A 17156-nucleotide genomic window follows, 5' to 3' on the forward strand; every position below is an offset into this window, starting at 1 on the left:
GAAAAGAGAGAGAGAAGGGAGAGGGGTCAGACGCGCGCGGGAGGAAGAAGGAAGAAAAAGAAAAGGCCGATCCGATTCGACCGGTCCGATCCGGTCTGGTTCGATTCGGCCTGTCCGATTCAGGATACAAAATTTTGAATTTTTTTACTCTGCCTCTGGACTGAAAACGAGGTCAAAAAATTCTGAAAAAATTCCAGAAAACTCAGAAAAATACGTAGACTCTAAATATATTTTTAGTTTTGTCACGTGGTTTTTAAATTAATTTTTAAAAATCATTAAAGTTTATATTTTCGAAAAATCGAACCCGATTTTTAAAATCCGAATAATCTCAAAAAAATTCCTAAAATTTTAATAAAATTAAAATACCAATAATGATCATAAAATAATAAAATTTGAAATTTTGGGGTGTTACATTCTTCCCCCCTTACAGAAAATTCGTCCTCGAATTTTACACAAGGCAAAATAAAGCACATGATTACACATTGAATGTATATGGTACTTGCTACGCATGTCCCATTCTCGACTCCAGTGCACTCTTCCACCGATCGACTCTCCACAAAACCTTAACCATAGGGATCTGCTTTGATCTCACTGCCTCACTTGGTAGTCCACTATGGCTACAAAGGTTGCTCCTCAAACGCTCAAGTTCTCTTTAGCTCTATTACATCCAATGTAGTACATGAGAAGGATCTCAAATGTATTTCCGAGCATGGAGATGTGAAATACGGATGAACGTGAGAAAGGTTGGATGGTAGCTCCAACCTGAGGCAATCGCTCCAACTCTATCCGTAACTTCAAAAGGTCCAATATACCGAGGTGCCAACCTGCCCTTCTTTCCAAATCTCATGACTCCTTTATTGGAGAAACCTTCAAAATACATAGTCGCTTCATCGCAAACTCCACATCCCTCCGTCTGGGTCTGCATAACTCTTCCGCCATCGAAGCTATTTTCAATCGTTCCCTGATTAAGGGAACCATCTCTGATGTGTACTGCACTAGGTCTACATCATGCACCTTCGCTTCTCCCATTTCCGTCCAACACAGAGGAGACCTGCACTTTCTTCCATATAGTGCCTCATAGGGTGCCATCCCTATGCTGGAATGGTAACTATTGTTGTAGGCAAACTCCACCAAAGCTAGCTGATCATCCCATTGACCTCCAAAATCCAAAACACTCATGCGAAGCATGTCTTCCAGTGTTTGGATTGTCCTTTTGGACTGTCCGTCTGTCTGAGGGTGGAAAGTCATACTAAAGTTCAACTGTGTGCCAAGTGCCTCCTGCAACTTTCTCCAAAACCGAGAAGTGAACTGGGGCCCTCTGTCAGATATTATGGAAGCCGAAACTCTATGCAATCTGACTATTTCTCGAATGTAGAGTCGGGCGTACTGTGCCACAAAATATGTAGTCTTCACAGGCAAAAAGTGAGCTGATTTGGTTAGACGGTCCACAATTACCCATATCGAATCATATCCTCGCGTGGTACGAGGCAACCCAGTCACAAAATCCATAGTGATCATCTCCCACTTCCATTCTGGGATAGGGAGCTCTTGCAGCTTCCCTGACGGTCTTTGGTGTTCAAACTTCACCTTTTGACAAGTCAAGCACTTGGACACAAAGTCTGCTATGTCTCTTTTTATGCCATTCCACCAATAACTATCTTTTACATCATGGTACATCTTGGTGGAACCTGGGTGGACACTGTACAGTGTATAGTGTGCCTCTTGCATGATTTCATTTTTGAGATTGTCCACATCGGGCACACATATCCTTGAACCTTGCATAAGGGCGCCATCATTGGCAAACCCGAACTCACCACCTTCCCCTTGCTGTACTCTTTCTATGATCTTCATCAATTGTTGGTCTCGTGGCCGGGAAACTCTAACTCATCCCGCAAGTCCGCCTCACCAAAAATGAGCCAACAATACCCCTCATCCGAAAGATCTAGGATTAAACCTTGATCCATCAACTCATGTATTTCAATCAATGGTCTCTTCTATGCCGAAATGTGCGCCAAATCGCTGTAAGATTTTCTCGCTCAAAGCATCTGCATTACATTGGCTTTCCTGTGGTGGTACCGGATGGTGCAATCATAGTCTTCGTAAGCTCCATCCATCTCCTCTGTCTCAAGTTTAAGTCCTCTGTTGGAAGATGTACTTCAAACTCTTATGGTCGTGTATATCTACACTTCACCATACAAGTAGTGTCTCCATTTTTAGTGCAAAGATTACACCGCCATTTCCAAATCATGGGTGGGGTAGTTCGCTCATGCCTCTTCACTGCCTTGAAGCATAAGCTACTACTTTTCCATTCTCGCATCAAAACACACCCTAGGCCAACTCGAGGCGCTACAAAGACACGGTGTATCCTTAACCACTCATAAGTAGTGTCAACACAGGGGCGGTGGTTAGACACTCCTTAAGTTTCTGGAAGCTCTTCTCACAATCATCTATCCAAATGAATAGAACATTCTTCCGAGTTAACTTAGTTAGGGGAGCCATTATCCTGGAAAAATCTTGCACAAAACGCCTATAGTAGCGATTAAACCTGTAAAACTTCGCACCTCGTTGATCACAGGCCTAAGCCAATCAGTTACAGCTTCAATTTTCTTAGGATCCACTTGAATACCTTCTCTTGAAACCACGTGTCCCAAGAATGAGATGCTTTCTAGCCAAAATTCACATTTCGAAAATTTGGCATATAGCTGGTGCTCCCTCAAAGTCTGCAACACCATCCACAAGTGCCACACGTGTTCTTCCTCGAGAGAGTATACCAAAATGTCATCTATGAATACGATGACAAACGGTCCAAAATGGCTTGAACACCCTGTTCATCAAGTCCATGAAGGCTGCTGGTGCATTAGTGAGTCCAAAAGACATCACCAAGAACTCATAATGACCATACCTTGTCCTGAATGCCGTTTTGGACACGCCTTCATTCCTGATTCTCAACTGATGGTAACCTGATCGCAGGTCTATCTTGGAAAAGAATCTAGCTCCTTGGAGCTGATCAACCAGATTATCGATCCGAGGAAGTGGATACTTGTTCTTCATCACCTTGTTCACCGTCGTAGTCAATACACAACCTCAATGACCCATCTTTCTTTCTTACAAATAGCACAGAGCGCCTGGGGTGAAGTGCTCTGACGTATGAAACCCTTGTCCAAAAGCTCCTGTAGTTGCTCCTTCACTCTTTCAATTCTCACTGGTGCCATCCTGTAAGGTGGCATGGATATGGATTTGTACCGGAACAACATCAATGCAGAACTCTATTCCCCTTTCTGGTGGCAACCCTGGAAGCTCTTCAGGGAAGACATCCATGAATTCTCTGACAACAGGAACATTTTCCATGTTGACACCTTCTACAAATGTATCTCTCACCAATGCTAAACACCCTTGGCATCCACGCCTCAACATTTTTCTAGCACTAATTGCTGACACCAAGTTATATGGAGCCACGCTCCTGTCACCATCAAAGCTAAACTCTTCCACACCTAGTATGTGGAAATACACCTTTTTGTTCCTGCAGTCTAAGGTGGCATAATGAGTTGCCAACCAATCCATCCCCAAAATTACATCAAAATCCACTACTGGTAGAGGAACCAAGTCTGCTAGGAGAATCTTTCCATCCACTACCACTGGGCTACCCGGAAAAACCATATCTACATCTATGTTGTCACTAAGTGTGGTAGCTACTGACAAAGGGCATTCTAAAGTTATAGGTTTCTACCCAATCTCATGGCAAACACAGGGGAGACAAATGAGTGCGTAGCACCCAGATCTATCAAAACACGAGCCTCATAGGAACAGACCAGAAGAATACCTGCCACAACTGCATTTGAAGCTTGAGCATCCTAGCGGTCAGGTGAAAACCCAGCTTGACCCTACCCCGAGTGGCGTAACTCGATATTGACTTCTACCTCCCGACCGCCTCCAAATCCACGCCCCTTGTCCTCGCCTGGCTACTAACCGATCACTGCCATGCCGAAGCACCGGATACATCCGACGAGGAACATTTGCAATGTAACCTTGTGACCCCATCTCGTGGCTCATCAACACGGGCATTCTCAGCAAAGTGACTGTTGGCCACACCAAGCATACTCGAACCCATCAAACAAGGTCCTAAATGTCATCTTCCACACTGTGCACAAGGTGCTAAGGAAGATCTGAACTGCATCCGTAATCGTTGTACTGAATCGTGACCACCGCCGATCCGTATCAGTGTCCAACCTCGAGGTTTGTGTCTAAAAACACTCTTCTTGATCCTACTTTTTCATCTGTAATTACTCTTGCCACCACATGCTGAGTACCCATTTGGGAACAAGTAAAACCTCTGCTCTGTTTTCTTTGCTCTTCATTTGTCATCCACGGATAGCTAATCTCAATCATGCGCTCGATCAACCACCACATCAAAGACTGATCGGACATCATGGCGTGTTCGCATACCTCTGTCAAGCCCCTTTAGGAATCTTTTCACCTTCATAGTTTCGTAGCTCTGCTGTAGGGCATATCTGCTCAATTCGAAGTGCAGAGCATATTCATCTACAGACCTACCATTCTGTCTTAAGGCCTCAAAGGCCCACTGCTTTTGATCTCTGAAGCTTTCTGGCACAAACCGATTGATGAACAGTTCCATAAACTGAGTCCACGAAAAACCCTCCATCCGAGGTAATATATAGTCATTCATCCATTGTCTAGGCATAGGCCCCATGACATGCTGCATACACTCTATAAGTCTTTTATCAGTCAACCGCAATTCTGTTCCTGCCTGTCTGCAGGAATCCAAAAACCAATATGCATCGTCTGACACATCATAAGTACCAAGCACCAACTTCTTAAAATTTATTCTTTGTTTGTAAGGTTCCCGTCTTGGTGCGGTGGACTGCTGCTTCTGTGGAGGGTAGACCATATACTGCGCCATCATATCGATGGTCCTCTGCAAACCAGCTAGAGTAGTTGCCATGGGGTCCATGGGACCTTGTGCCATAAACGACTGATCCTGAACTGGTGGCAGCTGCTCTTCTACTTGAGCAGCTCTAGGCCTCCTACCCCGCCTCCTCGGGGCAGGCGCCTCATCTTGTGCTGACACCTCGTCAGGCACATCCGTTCTCGTGCAAGTGGCGCCTCCTGCTTCTACGCATTTTCCTGAAATTCAGCAGCATTAGCCCACAAAATTCAAAACAGCATGTTACACAGCTCTATAGACTCATATTTATACATAATTATATGAAGCAGAAACTAGAAGCAAAGATGACAATGCAAGACGAATGTGGACCCTATTTTTTCGCATGTGACACCTAGTAGACTGTTCCCAACACTTTAGATGAACATTCCCTAAGAATCTAGAGCCTAAGCTCTGATACCACATTTGTCACGACCCAACCTATGGGCCGGACCGGCACTAGGACCTAGGCCAGCCTAAAGCCCCCGAAGCCCGTAGTAAGCCTAACTATTCACTTAACCCAACTCTAAGGCCCATTTGGGCCCAATTTCAAGAAGTCAACCGGACGGAGTCTTGCCATAAAGTGGACCTTTCAACGGGGAGTTTTTGACTCACCCGACCTGTAAACAAAATATATCATCACTTGGGGAGCTCAGCTCACCCTCCACATACTCAAATCAACATAAAGATAAATGGGAGCTCAGCTCCCTCATCCAGTCCATCAAACATGCATATAATAATTTTACAGGTCCACATAATAATTATATTACAGACCCGAATCATTTAAATATTTCTAACACATGCGGAAAATCTAGGAGTAATTAAAATTACACAAATATTGAATAACAACTGCGAAGAAGAAAAGCAGTTAACCACAATAAAATCCTCCTCAGAACTAAAAATATTGAACAGAGTGAGCGTTCGACTCAGAGTAAAATATCAATTTTAACCATAATCTCTATAACTATCTAAAACTAATGCACCCTGTAGAGTGAAATGCAACATCAACAACATTTTCACATCATAACATCAAAAAGGTAATTTGAAGCACTCACACACCCTGTAGTATCAATCATAATATATGGGAGCCGATCCCTATCGACTCTCTTAAATCCAACTCGTGCCGAAGAACTCAAGCGGACTTTCGCTTAATAAACCAAATCGGGGTCCCGAAGAACTCAAGCCGTGACTACCCCAAGGATCGAGTCCCAAATGAAGAACTCAAGCCGTGACTACCCGCCCTATCCATAGTCCACACCACATCACACGCACGCCAACGCACGACACCGCCTCCAAATTACCACAACAACACCCATGGCACTTTAACAGTTATCAATGCAACATAAATCGTGCCTAGAGTTTAACTACATAAATATATGCATATAAGTGATGCATGGGCATGCTTGAACATATAATAATAGTGAAATTACAATTAAAATTAATATTTTACTCATGCACTTGACAACGGCCACCGTGGCGGTGGCGGAGGAAGAAGGTCATCGGCTCACCTGACAATTACATTACATTTATTTAATACGAATGACTCAATACAAATCAAGAAAAGACCAAATACGTCCTAAGTCGTGCTGAAAATCCGACAGAGTCTCCCCTATACCTAGAACCTACCCAACCTGCAAAAGGGCTCAAAACGCATTTCTATATTCACAATCCATATATCCTCAACTCAATCACATCACACAGCCCCTCCTGGGCCCATCAAATCAGTCATCCATCACAATATGAAAAATTTCAATTTAGTCCTCATAATTGATCATTTTTGCAAAAATTACCCAAACAAGCTCTAAAAATTCTAAAACTTTGCCTCGTGGTCCTTAGCAATATTACTAGGCTATTGCAAAAAGAATCAAAATTTTCTGAGTTACCACGAATATTTTATGGATTTTTAATCCTATTTAAGCACTAGAAAATTACGAAAAAGCAAGGTTCGGGTTTACCTTTACCGATTCGGACTTCGAACGCCGACATCCGACAATGGGGCGTAGCCAAAACTTTGGTCCAATTCGAGACTTTTCCAGAATAGTCTGGTTCGCCGAAAATTCATGCATCTTGGCCAATCGTCGAATTTCATCGAATTGAGGATACCTACATGAAGCCCACAACACGGGGGTTAGTACATAAATTTTTCAGAATTTTCTAAGCTCATTTAATACTCGGAAAAACACTGCGAAGTTCCGTGGGACCCACTGAAAAACGGTGTCGGAAAAATTTAAAATTTATGTCTCCGCGAAGCTCTCGACGAGTGGAGCGCTCTGGTACTCTCGGTTTTCGTGGATTCACGGTTTATAGAAATTCAGCCCGAAAGTCAAATGGGCTAAAACTTCCCGGACAAAAATTGGACAAACCGCTCGATGGATTTCGGCGTTCTTGGTGTCTATGGAAAGCTCTCGCCGAGTAGATGATTTTAGACACAAGACCCGGTCCAATTGGTGGCCGGATCGGCCGAATTTTGGCCGACCGTGGGGGAGGATCGAGGTGGGGCGCCGGCGAGGTGGGAAGGCAGGGGAGGCGGCGGCGCGGCAAGTGGAGGAGGGAGGAGAGAGAAAAGAGAGAGAGAAGGGAGATGGGTCAGACGCGCGCGGGAGGAAGAAGGAAGAAAAAGAAAAAGGCCGGTCCGATTCGACCGGTCCAATCCGGTCCGGTTCGATTCGGCCGGTCCGATTCAGGATACAAAATTTTGAATTTTTTTACTCTGCCTCGGGAACGAAAACGAGGTCCAAAAATTTCGAAAAAATTTCAAAAAACTCAGAAAAATACGTAAACTCCAAATATATTTTTAGTTTTGCCACGTGGTCTTTAAATTAATTTTTAAAAATCATTAAAGTTTATATTTTTGAAAAATCGAACCCGATTTTTAAAATCCGAATAATCTCAAAAAAATTCCTAAAATTTTAATAAAATTAAAATACCAATAATGATCATAAAATAATAAAATTTGAAATTTTGGAGTGTTACACTTTCTATGTTCTTATTATATTAACAGACTTCTAACAAGGATGTAGCTCCACAAGCGGATCTAGAGTATTGATCCAAACTGCGTCATTTGTGATGTCCCAGAGTCGCTAAGGCACATCTTTTTTGAGTGACCGATCGTTAGAGAAGTTTGGTTTCACTCCAGCCTTAATCTTCAGTCTTCTTTGCTTAGGGTACGAGATTTCACAGAGTGTTGGGGAATTACGGATTTTTTACACCTTCATACACATGGCAAGGAATAAGTTCTCTTGGTATCTTTTATCCTCTGGCATCTTTGAAAGAATCGTAATAATGTATATTTCTGCAACAACAATCTTTCTTGTCAAAATATCGTCCGGATGGCTTATAATCATTACTCTGACTACTTGTGTAACAACCAGAGAAAAAAAAAAAAAAGTTGAAAATCAGGAGGAGGAAAACCCCCTCCCCCATTCTCTTTTCTCTCCTCTCCTTCCCTCTCTTCTTCTTCTTCTTTCTTTTTTCGGTGACCGGCCGGCGACCTCCCAAGCGACTCCCCACCCTGCCGGCGACCGTCCGGCGACGGCAAGAGCCACCAGAAACGACGGCAAGAGAGGGAGGAGAGAGAGAAAACACGCGCACAGTGGGCAGCGGCTTCCCGGCGTGATTCCGGCTTCATCCGACGTCCGATCAAGGTGATTCAGGTAGCGTTGGAAAGCTTGTTCCGAGAGCTTTCTTTTGATACCAATTTTGCAGCAAATGGAGGTCGAATGAGTGAGATATGGAGGAGAGAAGTTTCGGGTTTTTCAAGCTTTTTCGTCAGATCTAGGACGATCCGACCGTTGGATCGACGATCCGAGACCACCTATGGACTGAGGAAGAGGAGAGGAACATGGTGGTATGATCAGATCCGGCAAATGTCGCCAGTGACCGGCGGCCGGCCACCGTGCGCGGTGGTTCTGGCAGTGGCTCCGATAGGCTATGGAGCTGATTCAACTTCCAGAGGCTTCTTCATAAATTTTTGGAATTTTTGAGACACAGATAAACTTCGGGTAAGACAATTTTTATTATTTATCTGTCTGTGGAGCATAAATACAGTGTTTTTTTAAACAGGAAAAATTGAAAAAAAATTCTAAGAAAAATATATGATGAAAGTAAAATTATTTGGAGATATTCTATGGTGTTTGTTGAATTTTTGAGTGATTGTAGAATATTTTTGAAAAATATAGATAGAATTTAGTTAGATTTTTAGCATATGGGCATATAAGATTATTTGAAATTAAGATAATTAAATTTTATATAATTGGTTGAAGCTTAAGGATGGAGATTTAAATATGTGAATATTGAATTGGGTTGAATTAAGAATATGTTAGATGTTGAAAACTTATGGAATCGAGTAAAATTCTTGAATAAAATATTCATGCGTGATTAGAAAATTACAATTCATTTTGCAATAGCCTTATAATATCATTAAGGATCGCGGGATAAAATTTTAGAATTTTTAGAGCATGTTTGAGTGGATTTTTATAAAATGTCAATTATAGGGACTAAAACGTAATTTTTAAGGTTTTGAGTATTGCTTGGTTTGGAGGGCCCAGGAGGGGCCATATAATGATGATGAGATATGAGTTGAATTTAGAAGTGTTATTTGAGCCTTTTTGCAGGTTGGGTAGGTCCTAGGTATAGGGGAAATTCTGCCGGATTTCCGGCATAAATTAGGCTGTCTATTGCCTCTTTAGAGTTTTATTTTGATTTAGTACTAATAAATTTATAATTTAATTATTAAGTGATCGAGGTCAGCTATTTTTCTGCATCTAGCAGCCATAATAGTCATCGGTGTACTGTGAGTAAAATATTAATTTTAATTGTAATTTCGATATTATTATATGTTTAAGCATGCCCATGCATCACTTATATGTATGTATCTATGTAGTTAAACTCTAGGCACGTTTTATGTTGTATTCACAACTATTAAAGTGCCATGGATGTTGTTGTAGTAATTTGGAGCAGTGTGTGTGCGTTAGCGTGCGTGTGATGTGGTGTGGACTATGGATAGGATGGGTAGACACGGCTTGAGATCTTCGCTGGGACCCGATCCTTCGAGGGTAGTCACGGCTTGAGTTCTTCGCTGGGACCCCGATTTGGTTTATTAAGCGAAAGTCCGGCTTGAGTTCTTCGCTAGCACCAGGTTGGATTTAAGAAAGCTGTATAGGAGATCAGCTCCCATATATTATGATTGATATTACTGGGTATGTGAGTACTCCAAATTACCTTTTTGATGTTATGATGTGCAATTGTTGTTGATGTTGCATTTCACTTTACAGGGTGCATTTGCTTTAGATAGTTATAGAGATTATGGTTAAAATTGATATTTTACTCTCTGAGTCGAACGCTCACTCCTGTTCAATATTTTTTCCAGGCCACAGGAGGAGTTATTTTACAGAGCAATATGTTTTCTTTCCGCAGGTTTAACGTCGATTATTTAATTGTTTTACTATCTTTTTTAAATTTAAAATCTAGAACTCCGCATGTGTTAGTAATAGTGTGGATCTTGTTAGAAATTGTGTTAAATTAAATTTTTGAGATTTATAAATGAAGATTTGTATGGTATTTAAACAGTTTGTAAATGAGGTAACAGGGTTGAGCTGGGCTCCCCTGGTTTTAGTTTTCTGAAAATTTCTGGGTGCCCGCAATGAAATTATAACAGTTTAATTTAAATTATCTTATATGCATATTGGGTCTAAATTGTGGGCCTGATTATGGATTTGAGGAATAGTTATGCTTACTACGGGCCTCGGGGGCTTTAAGCTGGCCCAGGTCCTAGTGCCAGTCCGGCCCATAGGTTGGGTCGTGATAACTTGGAAGCTAATCAAAATCCCTTCTCATCTTCTTTAAAAGTGTCTTTTGAGACTATATGGTCCCATCCCACATCTGGGACTATTAAGATAAATTTTGATGCGTCCACATCACAGAGAGATAACAGGGGCATAATGGCAATAGTGGCACGAGATTCAGTAGGGTTTCTTCTTGGCTGGTCCTGTCGTGTCCATAATCAAAATTTTGATCCACTTGTGTTGGAGGCTTTAGCTTGCAAGGAAGCTATTCTTTATGCTATGAGCAAGGGGTTTAATCATATCATTGTGGAAGGTGATTCTTCACTAGTTATCTAAAGCTTGACGAGAGTAGTTATGTTTAGGGGTGGCCACGATTCGGTTTCGAATCGGAATCGAACCGGAACCGGTTCGGTCAAAATCGGATCGAAACCTGTTGGAACCGGTTTCGAACCGGACCGAAACCGCCCTTCTACGGTTTGGTTCAGGTTTATATTTTTTAGAAACCGTGAACCGGCGATTCGGAATCGGATTGAACCGATAGTTTCAAACCGGATCAAACTGGTGATTTAAATACAAAAGAATTCAATAAATACCTCACTCCACTCCTAATTCATTTATATATATATATATATATATATATATATATATATATATATATATATATATATATATCATTAATTCTCTACACAATTATTTTCTACACTCTCTTTAATTCTCAATACTCTTTTAATTTCTCTCAAATTTTCTAAATAATTATTTTCTACACTCCTTTTAATTCTCAATACTTTCATAATTCTCCTACTTTATTATTTTATATGCTATATCAATTACTCTGTTATTATTTTATATATTCAATAAAATTTTCAATACCCTCTATTTTGATTTTTTTTTCTTTTATATTTTTTTAATTATCAATTATCATATAATTTTTTAAAAAAGGGCAAGTAATACTCAACTCAACTCAATTCAACTAAGCTTTTATCCCAAAAATTTATTGGGTCGGCTATATGGATTCTCTTTCTCCACTTTAAACAATTTTGGGTTAAATTATCGGAAATGTGTAATACTTTTAGGTCATGTTGTACTATTCTCCTTTAAATTAGTTTAGGTCTACCTATTCTTTTCTTTCTATTCTCTAACTCAATGTGCTCTACATGTCTAACTAGAATTTTCCTATGTCTATGCTTCACATTACCAAACCATCTCAATCTCCATTCTCTCAACCTATAACTGAAAATTTTGATTCATCTAAATCCTAAAGGGATACATAGGCAAAATTAAGTTCATGCACCTTTTTCTAATTTTTTTTAAATTAATTTCATTTCTAGTTTTTAATAAGTTCAAGTCTTTGCTTATTAAATTTTTCTTAAAAATAAGTTAATTTTATTCTTTTTATTCTTATTTTATTTTGATTAAAAGATTTCTAAGAAAAATTAAAATATTTTTATAAATATAACTTAAATTATAAATCAATAAAATTTTCCTCTAATTTTTTCCTTTAAATCGCTCTTAAACCGCTCCAAAATCGCTTCCAAACCGTCATTCAAAACGTTTTGAACTGTCATTTTTTGAACTGTCTCTTAAACCGTTTTAAACCGGGGCTCGAACCGGAACCGGCGGTTCAGGAACCGTCTTCCAAACCATCCCATGACCGTTTGGTTCAGGTTCATGATTTTATTGAACTTGAACCGGCGGTTCAGGAACCATAACCGACGGTTCCAAAACCGTAGCCACCCCTAGATATGTCTATCCATATCAAAGGCATTCTGAAAGATATCCTTTTTTGAATTGTCAATTTCTCTCGTTGTTCTTTTTCTTTTATTAAGAGGCAAGGGAATGTAATTGCTCATAGTTTAGCTTCTAGCTCTCTCAGGAGCTCTTCTTTCAGCTATAATTTTATGGAGCAAGTGCTCTTTATTTCCTCCTTTCTGCCTAAGTGAGGCTTAATACAATTAGCTTTTGAAAAAAAAAAAGGTGTGTAAGAGAGAGATGAGGGAAATACTTGTGTGTGCATGTGTATACTAATGCATGTGTGTTGAGTCCTTATTAATGTGGTGAGAGTGTTGTGCACGTGAGTGAGAATATGTCTAAATGCAATTAAGCTTGTGAGAAATACTCAATTGTGACTGCGTGAGAGTGTCCTGTATAAGTGAGTGTGCACGTGAGTTAATTAGAAGTGCAAGTGCACGAGTATTTTGTGTTTGAATGGATTGTAGAATTTCAGTTTAGTCCTCCATAATAAAACTTTCATTTAAGTCCATCCTTCTCATCCTCCAATTTCCAATGAGTGATATTAGAGCATAAAGATACCTAGGAATTGGTATCAGAGATAAAGATACCCAATAAGTAGTATTAGAGCATAAAGATACCCAACAAGTGGTGTCAGAGTCTGAGTATAAAAATCCCAATAAGTGGTATCAGAGCCTGATGGTTTGGGATAGTTTATAGTGATTTTGTTCGAGGTGCTGCTCAAAGTTCTGCTCATAATAGAGTAGGTAGTCAAAGACTCATCTGCACTCTCGGAAAACTCAATAATTATAATTATAGCAGTTGGAGTACTCATATGCAGTTCTATCTGCTTGGTCAAGATTTATAGGAGATTGTTAGAGAAGCTGAAATGTTACCCCTAACAAATTTTAAAGACCTTAAGAAATGGAAGGTCAGGGCCGGTAAAGCTATGTGTGCTTTGTCAATTGCGGTAGAGGATGAACTGTTGCAACGCATCAAGGATGCAAAGACCCCTAAAGAGGCGTGGGACACTCTTGCTGAGTTATTCGCTCAGACGAATGACGCAAAGTTATAACAACTCGAGAATGAGCTATTGTCAATCTCGCAACAAGACATGAAGGTGGGTGAATATTTCACCAAAGTTAAATCTTTGTGTCAAGAAATTTCAAAATTGGATCCTCAAAATCAAACTAATGAGACCAGAATGAGGAGAATCATAATCCATAGATAGCGCCCCAAGTTCAATGCTCTTGTCGCAGCAATCCGTGGATGGGCTAAAGAGCCAAATTTGAATGAGTTAGAAAATATTTTAGCTAATCAGTAGCCTTTAAACAATCAAATGTCTAAAGTCTCAGTCAAAGAAATGAGAAAGCTCTATTCAGTAAAAGGAAGAGTAAGGAGAAGGATTCAAAAGTTGCAAGATCAAGAACCAGGGGAAGACCAAACCAAGAAGGACAACCGAGATGTCAACCAAGAAGGAGTTGGCAAAAAGGGGGACTCACCACCAACACAACCACAATCAATCAGAAGATGGACCAAATTGCTATAACAATAGTCAGTGTCATGTGTGTGGCAAAAGAGGTCGCTATGTTCGAGATTGCTAATATAGAAGAGCAGAAGGGAACATTGCGATGTCCACATAACCTAAAGTTGAAGTTGAAGAAGAATGGGATTTTCAAGCTACTTATGCCATTGCAGAGGCAGATGATATTAACAAGTCCATTCAGTTAGAAGAGTCTACAGAATTCAGTCATGTGGAATTGCAAGGAGAGATCGCACTCACTACCTTGGGAGAAGGTTGGTTCAATAAGAAGTCAATACAAAGAAATATGGCTACTTCAGAAAGTTATGAAGTGCAATATGATAGCGAGGAAGAATAAGATATGAAAGCATCCTTCACTACAACAAAGTTAGTTGAAAGTGAAGAAGAATGGGACTTGACAGCAGCAAACTTCTTTGAAAAAGTTCCTTTGGAAGAAGAATTTGACTTTGACGAAGCAAGAATTCATGAGTCAAATTCAAGTACAAGGATTGATGAGGCAGCTCTAAGCCTATTTATGGAAGAAGACAAGGAATTCGCTTCTGCATTGACATCAATTGAGGAATTTGATCGTGCAGAACAGGACCGAGCACTGAAAGAAATATTTAAGGAGAAAATGCAAAAAGTGCAGCAAAGTCCAAAATTATTGGAGGAGCTTTCATGGACTACAAATAAAAAAGAAATTAGAGACGAAGTTGTGGAGCAAGGGCAAGCTGAAGTGAAAGAAGTAATAATGGTACAAGAAGAAAAAGAAATTCCAAGTTGGGAAGACAAATTAATATCAAGGGGCATTCTTGAGGAGTCAAGTAACCATATGAGACATGAAAGCAATGAGAAGATATTTCACAATACTGGCCGACAAAAAGAACAAAAAGAAGTATCACAATATATAAGGGCGAAAAACAATTACATCAATATTGAAAACTATTATGATCAAGACGAATGTGGAGTTCCAAAGCACGAGAAAGAACGTGAAGTTATCAGGAAGTAGATGTTAAGGGGGACTATTGAAGATATCAACACCGCCTCACCATTTCTAGAAGATTCAATCAAAGTGCATAAAAATTCAGTAGTTTGGAGAAGCTTCCCACCACCATTCATGAAGCTTCATTGAAGCTTCATCACCAACTTGGAGAAGTATTTCACAACCGACTCTAAGGAAGCTTTGAGAACTCTTCATCACCGGCATTTGAGAATCATCCGGAATTTCCGTCCACCACCTATAAACTAATATAAATAGAAGTGTTTTTCGTTAGTGTTAATTGGTACCAACAATTAAGAAAGTGCGAGTGTGTAAGAGAGAGATGAGAGAAATACATGTGTGTGCATGTGTATACTAGTGCGTGTGTGCTGAGTGCTTATTAACGTGGTGAGAGTGTTGTGCACATGAGTGAGAGTTTGTGCAAGTGCAATTGAGTTTGTGAGAGATACTCTAGTGCGAGTGCGTGAGAGTGTGTCCTGTGTATAAGCGAGTGTGCACGTGAGTTAATTAGGAGTGCAAGTGCATGAGAATTTTGTGTATGAGTGGATTGTAAAATTTTAGTTTAGTCCTCCATAATAAAAGTTTTATTTAAGTCCATCCTTCTCATCCTCCAATTTTCATCGGGTGAACCCAACAAGTGGCATCAAAGTTTGCGTACAAAAATCTCAACAAAAGCCACCAAAGATTAAAGAACCAACTCTCCCGGTAGATAAAAAAGACATAAAAGTAGAATATGCAGGTCCAAAATAACAAAAATTTAAAAAAAAAAAAACAATGAGATGAGAGAAATTAAACTCGCAAACAAATGATTAATGCCTGTCTACTCATGTGCCAGGCACGTGAGTTTTTTATTAATTTAATCTCAAATTTTAAATGGATGGTTAATTAAAATTTGAAGTTGAATGGTTTGATGGGTTATGATTTTTTTTTTCTTTGAGCCAACTTTATTTTTGGGTATAAACTTAAAGATCTAAATATTTTAAGGAGAAATTGTCAAAAAAATCTCATACTTTTAGAACTTTTACGGTCATATCCGTATTAAAAAATTACAAATTGAATCTTGTATATTTTAATTCTTATCAATTTTCCCACACCGTCGATTAAATAGTTAATTCACTAATGGATTCGCTACGTAACTTTAATAGTATGGTATAATTAGGAAAAGTTGAAAATATAGAGTTTAATTATTAATTTAATTAATATAGAATATAATTGAGAAAAAATTAAAAGTACATGATTTTTTTATAATTTCTCCCAAAATTACTAAATTTTGAAATATAAATGATTAAATTATAAATATATGTTATGTAGATTATTAAATAAAATATATAAATTTATATGAGTTTAAGTATTATTTAGGTAATATAATTAAGTTGGTGACAAGTCTGAATATTTAAAATACTAATTAAATTCAGATAGTATAATTTTCACAAGTGATAGATGTGTTGCTATCCCTAGCGTAATTTAAAGATAAAAAATAAATTTTTTTTAAATATTTACTATAAAAATTATATATAATTAATTAGAATATATATAATAATTATAATTTAATCTCTCAAACTAATTAAAATTGACCATTTATTTTTTTTACCATTTGTTTATGTTCAACATCAATTCTATATTAATATTAAAAATTATAAATTTTTTGACATTACTTTTTTCCTAATTGTTTTTTTTTTTTTTCATCTATTTCTAAGTTATCATTTTGCAAGTAAGCAATTTATCACAACGTATTGATATTCAATTATATTTCCATCGTATTTAATTCTTTCTTAAAAATTATTATAATTGAATAAATCTTTTATTTTTATGTAAGTAAAGAAAAGCTTATCCAAAATCTCAATGTCACCAATGGCTAACAAGATAATCGAAGTAAAAAAGGGGAAAAAAATAAAAATACAAAATCCCATTTAAATGGAGACCAAATTTCATTTTATTTATGTTGAGCTTTTAACTCTTCTTGCCAGTGCCATTTTTCCGTGTAACAAACAATGCAACGGTTCCAAATCAAACTAATCAAAATTATATTTTCCTTAAAAAAATTATATTTAAATTAAATTAAAATTAATTAATATAATTTAATTAAAAATTTTCACAATTTAAAAAAAAAAAAAAGATTCTAAACCAAAATTAGACTATAATAACAAAAAAAAAGGGTTTTGAAATCTATTTAACTTAGCCAAA

This window comes from Hevea brasiliensis, chromosome 7 (assembly GCF_030052815.1).
Source record: "Hevea brasiliensis isolate MT/VB/25A 57/8 chromosome 7, ASM3005281v1, whole genome shotgun sequence".
In the NCBI taxonomy this organism is placed as follows: Eukaryota; Viridiplantae; Streptophyta; class Magnoliopsida; order Malpighiales; family Euphorbiaceae; genus Hevea; species Hevea brasiliensis.